Source organism: Ovis canadensis, chromosome 7, assembly GCF_042477335.2.
Source record: "Ovis canadensis isolate MfBH-ARS-UI-01 breed Bighorn chromosome 7, ARS-UI_OviCan_v2, whole genome shotgun sequence".
Lineage (NCBI taxonomy): Eukaryota > Metazoa > Chordata > Mammalia > Artiodactyla > Bovidae > Ovis > Ovis canadensis.
The window spans coordinates 58085405-58097761 of record NC_091251.1 but is presented as its reverse complement, the minus strand read 5'-3'; the positions used below and the strand labels follow the sequence as shown (position 1 = coordinate 58097761).

Genomic DNA, 12357 nt, shown 5'->3' with positions numbered 1-12357 from the left:
TTTGATAAACCACAGGCCCAGGAATTTCCAAGTTTCCTACTGCATCTAAAACTTTTGGTTGGAGTGAAAAAGGTAGACCTTGAGTATAGAATCTTATGTAACTTCTTACCAATCACCATCCAGGACCTTGGGAAGACTAGACACTGATAATAAAGGTTGTCTCAGTTCAGTTCAGTTCAGTCGCTCAGTCGTATCCGACTCTTTGCAACCCCATGAATTGCAGCACGCCAGGCCTCCCTGTCCATCACCAGCTAGTCTTTAGAATTCAGGTGCTTCATGTTTTCCTTCCTTGCTTTTTGGTTTAAATGGGAGAGCTTTGGCGTCCATTCTGGAGTGTGAGCCTGTAGGACCCTCAGAGTTTAACACTTAGGAGTTTACTTAATTGAGGACTGTGCCAGAGGAGATAGCTTGGTGATTTCAATTTCTTTGAAATGCTTGTACCCGAATGCTGACAAGGGAGTTGGCCTGTGGGCTCTGTTGTGCTCACTCAGTGGTGTTCGACCCTTTGCAACCCCACAGACTGTAGCCCACCAGGCTCCTCTGTCCGTGGACCTCTCCAGGCAAGAATACACAGCAGGTTGCCATTTCCTCCTCCAGGGGATCTTTCCAGCCCAGGGATTGAGCCTGCATCACCCATGTCTCCTGCATTAGCCGGTGCATTCTTTACCACTGTGCCACCTGGGAAACCCAACCTGTGGGCTCTAGGTGGAAGTTAAAACTACTGACCTCCCTGCCGTAAGCTGGGATCGACTTAGCTGAGGAAAGATACTGTTAAGACACTCTATTCATTCAAGTTTTGTTGCTGAAATAAACATTATTTAATGTTACACAGAAGTTATTTTATTCTGTTGATGTTCATGACAGTCCTTTAGAAACAAACATCAAAGGCATCAGCATGTCCCCGGGCTGTTTTCTGGAGAGGAAAGGCTGCTGCCTGGCAGACAAGCAGGGGGACACCTATGAACCAGGCAGGAAAATGGCTGCTGCAACCATTTGTCAGTGTTGCCTTATGTGAGGCCACTTTACTATATGACGTAATAAAGATAATTTATAATGTTTTCATGAAAGCAGGAGTGGGTGGTAGTGGCTTTTTCTTTGTTTTTTCTTGGCATGTAATTGAAATGGAGCTTGGACCAAATGAGAAACATTTGTGTTGAGGGGAAAATAGATCCCAGAGGCTTCTTGACTGGGGTTAGATATTGCCTCCTTACTTTATTTGGAGCATGTAAGCTGGCTTCTCATTGGAGACCAGCATAACGACGTTGCCATTTCTGTCTCTTCACAAGCAAATGGATTTTCTGACTTAGGGAAGTGTCTGAATTCTAGACCCGCATAACACATTCAATGAATCAGAAGAAAAAGTGTGTGGGTTGATCTGTCTCAAAAAGAAATCTGTGCCATGAGAGTGAGTTTATAAATTCAGCTTCTTTAATAATGTTGCTTATTGAGATGCTGTGTCTTTTCTAAAGAGGAGTGTGCCTCTGCATTTTGAAGTTGCAGCATTTTTTGGTCCCGAAGGAACACTGAAGAAGTCTGTTTCCTGGGAAGATAGAACCTGAACTTACGGACTAATGTGGTTGAGTTACTAGACTGTACCCAAACAAACAAACAAAAACCCCAAACCCATAAACCCTTGTTTAGGCTATTTGTGTGCTTGATTTGATTCTAGAATTGTCACCCTGAAACCCATAAGAATCTTTAACACCAAGGCATAGGCATTTCATAGGTATCCGAGTCTGGACTGTTTTGTCAAGAGGCTTCACTGTTTGAGCCACCTTTATCTGTGTTCCCTGCATAGCATTCTTGCCCTCCAGGAACTCAGTCTAGGGAGGAGTGTGAAAGGGCACACAGAAACTAACCCTCTGGATATTGGATGTCTCACAGGGGGACAAAAGCCTCTGGCATGGCATATATGGAGAAGGAGAGACTAATTTTGATTGGGAGGTTCAGAGGGGTCATTTTGGAGGCTTGAGGGCATTTGATCTGGGTTTTGAGGGGAGGTAGCTTGATATCAGATGAGGGTATTGGGCTTTCCTGGAAGGAATGGCTTGGGGACACACCTCAAAGGGGGCGAGGAGAAGGCGGGATGTGGTGGGGTGGGGAGAATCCCAGACACCAGACACACTCCCAGCGCTAGGTTGTGGCTGTGGGGGTGGAAGGGGAGGGGCATCTCTGGGCAGTGGCTGAGCCAGGGGAGCTCAATACGGGGTCAGGGTATGCAGGGCCTTTTTCCCGGGTAAGAGATTTGAACTGCCCCTGGAATCAGTGAATGTCAGGTGCAGGAGAGAAGGGAGAAAGGAGGTGGAAAATGCAGCTCTGAAGGCAGGAGGCAGAGGACACCCAGCGCCTTCCAGCCTACTTCTGTCTCTGCTGCTGTCAGGCTGATGGATGGGGAAGCTGGCTGCTCAGTGTGGGCTGGGCCTCTGGGAAGACTGTTTCCTTGTATCTTTATTACAGTCCTGGGTTTTCAAGCTTGATTGAGCATTGGCTGAGCTATGCTGGTCTGGGGGCAGGGAACGGTACACTTATACCCATCCTCCTCCCCAAATTTTATTATAGTTCATCTTAGTTACCTGCAGTGGCCTCTGTAAGATATCACCTCTCTCCCTCTTCCCACCTGTTCCTTACTGTTGATCTCCTGGGTGCCCTGTACAGGGTACTAAGGGTGCCCTCAGGGATCTCCAGGTGAGAAAGACCAGAGAAGAGATTATTTGGAGCCCTATCAAAAGCACAGTGGTGGGGTCCCTGCAAAGGGAATTGCAAAGAGCTGTGCATGGGACGGTGGTTGGGAGTTGTGTGCTGGAAAAGATCACCTAGCTGCAGGAGGCAATGCAGGTTTGGCTGATTTCAAAAATAATTCATACCTTCACACGTGACTTATTTAGAGTTTCTTCCAAACAGAATGGCCGGTGTTTTGGGGGTTATTTTTTACTCCCCCAATCCCTACCCCAGCACCACTTTGAGGTGGAACACAGGCTATTTTATTGTGTTGTAGAAGTCATTCAAGGGATCCTTAATCCATGTGCATTAAGTATTTGCTTACAGAATAAATTAATAATGCCTTAGAATTATTTTTTGCTGCTTTAAAATTGCATGTAGGGGCTTTTGGGATGAATTAAAAATTGATTTAAGAGCATTTACGTCTTGATGGTTCCTCTCTCCAAGGGAACCAGAAATACAACTATTCTGGTGTGTTTGTGGAGTGGAGGGGTGGGGGTGGGGTCTGCACCGTGTAGGAAATCTGGAGCATGCTCACTGCTTTTACCTGTCCCTTTAGTCTGCGTGCCACTCTGTATGATAATGGGGGGAAGGCACTAGGGGCCCTCTAAGTATGGCCTTTTCCTGTCTGTGTTCGCTGAGATGTAAGAGAATCTCAAGGATTGAAAGAGCAAGCACAGGGACTTTCCTGGTGGTCCAGTGGTTAGTAATCTGCCTGCCAATTTGGAGGACGTGGGTTCGATCCCTGGTCCTGGAAGATCCCACATGCCTCGGGGTGGCTAGGCCTATGTGCTGCAACTACTGAAGCCTGTGTGCCTGGAGCGCATGCTCTGACACTAGAGAAGCCGTCTCAGTGAGAAGTCTGAGCACCACCACTAGAGAGTAGCCCATGTGCAGCCACAAGACCCAGTGCAGCCAAAAATAAAAAAGGAAGGAAGGAAGTTTAAGCACGTTCTAGGGCCCCAGAGATTCAGGCCCATTATTGGAGGGTCCACCTTCATTCCTGGGCCAGGCCCTTGATGTAAAGGAACTGGCTATTGGACATGGTGACTAATGCCCTGAGGATGAGGTCTCCTGCCTCAATGAGCGTTCCAGCCCCTCCTTGGCTGAGGAGCCCCCGTCTGAGGGTTTTCTGGGTTAAACATCAAAAAGCTACCTCTGGAATCTGCTTCCTGGCTTGGCCGTCCTCCCCATGGGTTTCCCTAGGGTGGAAACAGTGACTGCCTCTGAGTGAGCACTTCAAGTTTGAGAAGGATCCCACTTAGGCGCAGGCGCAGTGGGAAACGGGCATGAGATCATTTTGTTCTCGTGTTAGTTGCTAAAACCCTTTGTTTTTCTGGAATTGGCTGGCCTTTACTTTTCCTGAGCTCTGAGCAAGAGTTTCCCTGTAAGCTATTGTTTTGAGTCCATCAAGAATGTTGGGCTTGCATGCATATGTGTCTTCAAGTGTTTACACAGACACACACACACACAGGCGCACAGCAAGCTATGCCAGTCTTGAACTCAGGAGAAAGGGCAGAATCCAGAGGGATGTTCTACTTTTGAAGGTGACATATTAGAGAGTGGGTTTTGTATTTTGGCTATTGCATTGCTTATTTATCTTTAAAATTTTTTCATTTTTTAAAAAACATTTTTTTGGCTGTGCAGATGTGTAAAAGTCTTAGCTGTGGCATGTGGGATCTAGTTCCCTGACCAGGGATCAAACCTGGGCTCCCTGAACTGAGTCTTCGCCACTGAACCATCAGGGAGGTCCCTTGCTTTGCTTTTTGAACTGCAGACTTGAGCTAGGAGAAGAGTAGAAGAGCCGCAGTGAGAGATGAAGAAGTGCGCTATTTCCTTTTTGGAGCACGGTCTACTGTGGGTCTGTCTTCCACAGGGGATGTTCTTGTTTAGCCACTAAATCGTGTCCGACTCTTTGCAACCCCACGGACTGCAGCATGCCAGGGTTCTCTGTTCTTCGCTGTCTCCTGGAGTTTACTGAAGCTTACGTTCACTGAGTTGGTGATGCCATCCATCTATCTCATCCTCTGTCATCCTCTTCTCCTTCTGTCCTCAATCTTTCCCAGCATCAGGGTCTTTTCCAGTGAGTCAGCTCTTCACATCAGGTGGCCAAAATATTGGAGCTTCAGCTTCAATCCTTCCAATGAATATTCAGGGTTGATTTCCTTTAGGATGGACTGGTTTGACCTCTTGGCTGTCCAAGGGACTCTCAAGAGTCTTCTCCAACACCACAGTTTGAAAGCATCAATTCTTTAGGACTTAGTTTTCTTTATGGTCCAACTTTTACGTCTGTACATGACTACTGGAAAAACCATAGCTTTTGACTATATGGACCTTTGTGAACAAAGTAATGTCTCTGCTTTTTAATACTACACTGTCTAGGTTTGTCATAGCTTTTCTTCTAAGGAGCAGGCATCTTTTAATTTCATGGCTGCATTTACCATTTCAGCATTCTTGCCTTGAGAACCCCATGAACAATATGAAAAAGCCACCGGGTATGGGTGTAGGTTATTCCAAACCGGGTTAAAATGTCATGTGATGTCATGGTGTCAATATTTGGCTGTTGTAACTAAAAAATCAGAGCTTTGTCTGCTAGTACATATGTGCATGCTAAGTTGCTTCAGTTGTGTCTGACTCTTTGCTGCTGCTGCTCAGTCGCTTTAGTCATGTCTGACTCTGTGCGATCCCGTAGATGACAGCCCACCAGGCTCCCCCATCCCTGGGATTCTCCAGGCAAGAACACTGGAGTGGGTTGCCATTTCCTTCTCCAGTGCATGAAAGTGGAAAGGGAAAGTGAAGTCGCTCAGTTGTGTCTGATTCTTAACGACCCCATGGTCTCTACCAGGCTCCTCCGCCCATGGGATTTTCCAGGCAAGAGTACTGGAGTGGGTTGCCATGCCCTTCTCCAGGGGATCTTCCTGGCCAGGGATTGAACCTGCATCTTTTATGTCTCCTGCATTAGCGCGTGGGTTCTTGACCACTAGTGCCCCTCATCTGCTAGTAAGATTACCCTAAGAAGAGTCTTTTTGGAATGGCATGCTCTTGCTCGGATTATTAGGCAAGGAGCATACTTTCCTTATTTGATCAAGATAGTATTGGTAAGTGTGCAAAAGGGATAAGTAAGTGTAAGTAAGTGTTAGTTGCTGTCGTGTCTGACTCTGCGATTCCCGTGGACTGTAGTCTGCCAGGCTCCTCTGTCCAGGAAATTTCTCCAGCTAAGAATATTGGGGTGGGTTGCCATTTCCTTCTCTGACAAAAGGGATAGGAATCTAAACATATTGGTCACGACTCCTTACACTGTCTACCTCTTTTTCTGGCCAGTAGATGTCTTGACCACTCACTGAGCAGAATTCTTACCAGGAGGGTGGAGTAATGAGGCAGCTGAAGGAGAACATATAAGGCCCCTCCTGCCTGTGTATCCAGCTGAGGAAGGAGATGGCTGAACAGTCCTGCAAGCTCCACACATGAGTCTGGGCTTTGTTCCTTTCTCAGAGGCTCAGGAAGACTTGCTGAGATTGTTCACAGTAACAGAATGTGCCCCAGGTTATAGGCCTGCCAAGCATGGAAGAGGAAGACCAATGAGTTCACAGAAACTCAACACCAGCATTTCCCAGAGTGATGGGCAGCATCGGAGGTCAGCGTGGCCTCAGCCCAGAACACCAGACTGTCCCAGGGCGTGGACTTGTTTAAAAAAAAAAAGACTTATTTATAGATGGTGTCCCAGGGGCCAGAGCTGGTCACTGTTCCCTGGTGGGCCCCACCCTCGGACCATTGCTGGGCTCAGCACAGTTTTACTGCTGTGTCTTGAGCTGGGGCTGAGATGACAAGTCCTGGAGAGCCTTGTCCCTGGCCTGAATCTCTCTGTAAGGAAGATTGCTTTACTCTGTGACATACATGGAGAATAATATATGCAACGCAGAGGAATAATCTGAACATCTGGGAAGCCAACAGCCAACATTAGGAATATCTCAAAAAGAATCACCCCCTATCACCTCAGAGTGATGATAAGCATCTTGGTTTTTCATTTTAACTGATCCTTGGTACCTTTGTACGCATTCCTAAGTAATGCAGATGTTTGTTTATTTTTTGTTGTTATTGTTGCAACCATTTTATTTATTTTTAGTTGAAAGATAATTGCTTTACAATACTGTGTTGGTTTCTGCCATACATCGAAATGAATCAGCCATCGATATGCATATGTCCCCTCCCTCTTGAACCTGCCTCCCACCTCCTACCCCCTCCCACCCTTCTAGATTGTCACAGAGCCCCGGTTTGACTTCTCTGAGCCATACAGCAAATTCCACTGGCTATTGTACATATGGTATTACATATGTTTCCGTGTTACTCTTTGTTGTTGTTTTGAAGAACTGAGTACCAAGTGCAAACCCAGATTTGGGAAGGTCCCTGTTGAAACTGTTTGGCAAAGGCTCCCAGGCACAGCCAGGGCCTCAAGAACAGTTGTTAGCATTGCTGGCTGCAGAGTCATACTCCCCATTCTAAGAGCTGCACGAAGCTGGTTTTCTCACCGGTCCCTACCCTTGTGTATCACTTTGTAAATGGGGTTGTCACTCATGACCCTCTTTACCAAGGCTTGTACAAATTTCAGAGAGAAAGATGAAAAGGGATTCCTTGTGTTAATTAAGCCAGGTCCTTAACCAGAGGTACAGAGAAATTTCTGGGGAAATTTGAAACTGAATCTCTCAGGTCCTTCTTCTGGGGGAGAGGGTTCATCATATTTCCAGAGGAGTTTATGGACCCTCCTGCCCTGTAAGGATCAGGAACCACATGGTCAGTATGGTAGGTTCTGTTTTTTTGTTTATTTTTTTAAAATGAATCATGGGACTGTTGAACATTCTTTGAGATATGTATGAGTCTGCTTGTGTGCAAGTCTGCACTGACTTTTTACCAGTGAACTTGCCTAACTTGGGATAGGGAACCCCCCAGTTGTGCCCTGGACTGTCCAGGGCAGAATCTTTGACCATTCTGTGGGTGGCCTACTAGGCTTTGCATTTTCTGTGAAATCTTCATCTTTTACTCTTGACCCAGAGTAATTGAAATGCTAAAATGGGGGAAAAAAAACTGGAATGGTTGCTGTAGTTTCAAAACAAATGACCTCACTGCCTAAATTCCACTTCATGCAAAAGAAACCCTAACTTTCATCCTTATAAATAATAACGGACCTTTGGGGAAATAGACCCCGATACCCCATTTAGTGCAGGTGGGGGCATATTTGTCACTGTCGAAGCAAACTCCCTGGAGACAGAACATAACTGTTACACCAACTTTGTAGTTATTTCCTAAGAGATGGCAATTTAAATTTATAATGACTGACATTCATTTTTTCAAAGTAGGCGAGTAACTGTGCTTTGTATAACTGACTTAATGGGAGGTACTTTCAGCTTGTTTCAGCAATGCAGGGGATTTTCAGAATTCTCCAGCTGAAGAGCTAAGTCTTATCCCATCACTGTTTTTTCATGGATGAGTTGATGGAAGACGTGCATGGTTAGGTGTGATATGCCCAAGGTTACATTGATTTGTCAAGGTCAGTTGGAACTAGAACCCCAGGAGAAGAGGTAACTGTTTGCATAATTATGTCTTAAATATATAATTAGACGACAATTCATTAAAAAAAAACATAATCAGAAGCGTCATTTTTTAAAGACTTGGCATTTTGATCATCCATTTTATTTTAACAAGACAGCCCCCTCGTCTGAAGTGTACCACTTCTTATGGTCTCCAGGCATGTCCCTGGAATGTTCTAGTCTCTTGGGTCTATAAACCTGATGTATGGAAGAGAAGCTTTTGTTTTTGTTCTGTGCAGTTTATATCTCATAAATTCGGAATTTTTAGGTCTTCAAGTTTTTCTCCAAAGTTTTAGGTTTTTCGTCTTGTACTCAAATATGAACAGTCCCAGGGTTTTTCTTTTTCTCCCTTGTTTTCTTTTGGTTTGGGAGAAAACCAGGAGTTTTAGTTTGGCTCTTCAAAGTCTTTGGGGATAAAAGAGAGAACTCGGGAAACCATTAAGATCTGGAATTGCAGGCTGCTTTATCTGTCTGTTAAGAGCCAGAACAGATAAGAATAACATTTATTTAGAACCCAGGTTTCTTGAAGGAAGGTAATTTACAGGTAAACTTAAGCTTTTTTATAGACTTGCTTCCTCGATTCCCTTCCTGGCTTAGCCTTTATACTCTGCTGATTTTAGACAAGGCCTGTTGTCTTTTCTAAGTCTTGGCTTTTCTTGTCTGTAAAGAGAGGGGTTGGGCCTGATTCTCTCCAAGGGCCCTTTGCAGCTCTATGTCTAGACTCCATATCAGGGGATTTGCAGAGAGACTGCTCTGGAGCTGCTGCTGCTGCTGGGCCGGTGCTTCTCCCGATGCTGAGGGCAGAGGAGTTTGCCATTTGTATCACTGCACAGCACTCTGAGACCACTGGCTCTGAGGGGATGCTTTCCTTTTCTGCTCTTTATCATCTGAACCCCGTCAGTGTCGTTCCATGCTGAGACAGTGTTGCTTACTCACTAACGTGGCTGCCTGCACTGACTTGTGTCATTTGTCTCTTTTTGGCCAGCGTGCTGTTGCAGGGTAACATCTGGACTGGGCTCCTGGACCCTTGGATGCTCGGCTGCAAGTTCCTGGATCGACTCGGAGAAAACAGTGAGTAATCTCCATGTCTTTGCTTGGGAATCTGAGGGCTGGAGGGGTTGTGGCCAGGAAACAGAGTCTAGCTGATAGACTGCTTCCCTCTTCAGCCCTCCTCTGGCACAGCCACCTCCAGGAGCCATGGAGATGGCAACTGTGACTCCAGACACGGGCTTCCTGACCCCAGCTGTCTTACAGTCAGGGACTTGCTGAATGTGCCTCCTGAGAGCTGCTCTTTTCTACCATTAGGGCCCAACTTATGGGTCTTTTTAAAATAATTTTTTTCTTTTCCCTTTAGTTTCTTAGTTCCAGGGTTCTTTTAAAAATTAAGAAAAAAATTATTTATCTATGTCGGGTCTTAGTTGTGGCACACAGGATCTTCATCGAGTCATGCGGGATCTTTCACTGCCTCACGGACTTTCTAGCTGTGGCTCAAGGACTCTGGAGCACATGGATTTAGGTGCAGTGTGCAGGCTTAGTTGTTCCACGGCATGTGGGATCTAGGTTCCCCAACCAGGGATCGAATGCATGTCCCCTGCATTGCAAGGTGGGTTCTTAACCATTGGACCAAGAAACTTATGAGTCTTATCTATCCTTACTGGCCTACAGCCGGAGACCCTTTATGGTGGCAAGTGTAGGTGCGGGTAGGGCTGACATCCTCTTCCCAGCGTGCACCTGCTCATCCATCACACCGTAGCTTCATGCCGCTCCTGATGTGAACTCCTGTTAGAGAGGCCTCCACTGACAACCTCATTTAAAGACCCCTTCTCCCTGCCCCCAAGTGTTCTCTCTCTCAGGCCCATGCTTACATCTTTCTTTGCACTTACTACAGGGTAAGTTTCTTGAGTCACTTGGTAGACTACCCATTCATCTGTTCATCCATTCAATGAATATTGATTATCTACTATGTGCTAGTGGCTAATATTGCCGTTCTTCCACAAAGAAAGGAAAAGACTGAGTGAAAACCTCAGTCAATAATCACAGTCCATTCTGGCTATACTTTGTTCTAAATACTCTCAAGCACTGTCACCCGGGCATCTAGTTAAAAGGGGGATCCCGATAAGGTAGGTCTGGGTGGGGCTTGTGAGCCTGTGTTTCTCATAAGATCCAGGTGATGCTGAAGCTGCTGAGTTGTATCTCACACTTGGAGAAGAAAGGTCTAAGGGGATCCTGATGCCCACGAGACTTGTCCTTGAGTGTGACTCTTGGTGAGCTGCCTAGGGCGTGTGTCTACAAAACCTCCAGAGACCTGGTGGGAATTTTTCTGGCGGGTTCATCTCTTGAACGGTGTGAGGCTGAGTGGTTTGAGATATGAGCCCGACCAGGGAGTATGGGAGCCTGTTAAGCTACCCTCACCAGTGTCTGAGCTCGTACCTCGTTATACTGTGCTATGATGTCAGGGAAATCCTCCCTTGAAGTTCTGCACTTTTGTGATTCTTGAGGTGGAATCCTATGAGGTCTCTGCCTCATAGGATGAGTGTGCCTGTTTTGAAGTCAGCATTTCTGAAAACACTGAGGCTGTTTCTTGTTTTTAAGAGCAGGCTGCCTTAGCTAGGCTAACGCACTGAAGTGGGTTGAGAAGAGAGACTATATTGGAAGCAGAGAACTGACCACAGAAAAAGCAGGCAGAAAGAGGGTTCAAGGGGCTATTGGGGAGGCTCAGGACGCTGCTGCCAAAGAGGGCATCTTGAATCCAGCTGGTGAACTGGCCCTGGGGCTGTTCTCCCGAGATGCGGGTGTGCTATTGCAGGCTCAGCACTGCTGGACAGCTGCAGTCAGCCCTCTCAGAAGTCGTGTTGTTTTTACAAGGAGCCAGACTGATTTGCCTCTTGGGTAGTTAATAGTTCCAGTGGCCGTTTATGGAATACTTACAACATATGAGGTTTAAGGCAAAGCACTTGGCACATGACCTTCTGCCTTAGCCCTCCTGACGACTCACGAGGCAGGTAGTGACTATTTCATAGAGGACAAGATTGAGGTCGGGGGTGAAGGCACTGCCTGGGATCACGTAGGAAGTAAGATGAGGGTCCAGCCTGGTCTGCTGGACCTTGGGCAGGGTTTTATCTCCTCTTTCTTTCATCACCTGCATCACAACTAGAAAGAGAACTTTACTACTGGTGGCAAGACTGAATTGCTGATTATTTGTGCTATTTTCCTTCCATCTCACCCTCATTTTACCCATAGAGGGTATGACCCTTCCCTGTGTGTCAGCTTTAAAATATTGCTTTTGTAGCACTTTGGCCTCTTGAGTTATAGAAGGAACTTGGTCATTCATTGCTTCACAGAAATGAACTGAGAAGAGAAAAGTACACTTGGGAGGCTGGCTTTTCACCCCACCCCTGCTAGCTCCTGCCAGCCCCGCCAGTGGCAGGTCTCTAGGGGGCTTGCGTGACTGCCTTTGGCCTTAAGATTCAGGGTTACAGCTTAATCCTTGATGGCTCCTGCTGGAGGCAGAAGGTGAGAAGTCAGGTTGAAGGCATTTTTTAAAAACATTTTAATTAATTTATTTTTGGCTGGGTGGACTCTTAGTTCCTCTGAGGGCTGTGGGATCTTAGTTCCCTGACCAGTGCTTGAACCTGCATCCACTTCATTGCAAGGCCAATTGTTAACCACTAGAGCCCCAGGGAAGTCCTGATTGCATTGTTTCTGAAGACCATTTTCTGATCACTGTGTGGGATTCCTGTATCTGACCATTTCCAAATAACCTCCTTCTGCTCAGGGTTATTTTGTTTGTTCTGTATCAGGTACACAATTCTAGAGTTTATGGGTTTTAAGTTTTGAATGAGTTTCCTTGATTTTGGCTTCATATATATGCTGAGTTTGTGTATAAACTGAAAAGTGAAACTGAAGGTGAAGTCACTCAGTCGTGTTCAACTCTTTGCAGCCCCGTGGACTGTAGCCTACCACGCTCCTCCGTCCATGGGATTTTCCAGGCAAGAGTACTGGAGTGGGTTGCCATTTCCTTCTCCAGAGGATCTTCCCCACCCAGGGATCAAACCCA

At 46.2% G+C, this 12357-nt stretch overlaps 1 protein-coding gene across 10 annotated transcripts in view; it reads left to right on the top strand.

Moving 5' to 3' along the window:
• The window catches only part of TLN2 (talin 2), a 494903-nt gene that overhangs the window by 81698 nt on the left and 400848 nt on the right, over positions 1-12357 (top strand). For all 10 annotated transcript variants that reach the window (XM_069596307.1, XM_069596312.1, XM_069596310.1 and 7 more), the window contains exon 2: positions 9286-9371. The gene's annotated coding sequence lies outside the window, so the exon portion shown is untranslated. The remainder of the gene's footprint in view (positions 1-9285; positions 9372-12357) is intronic.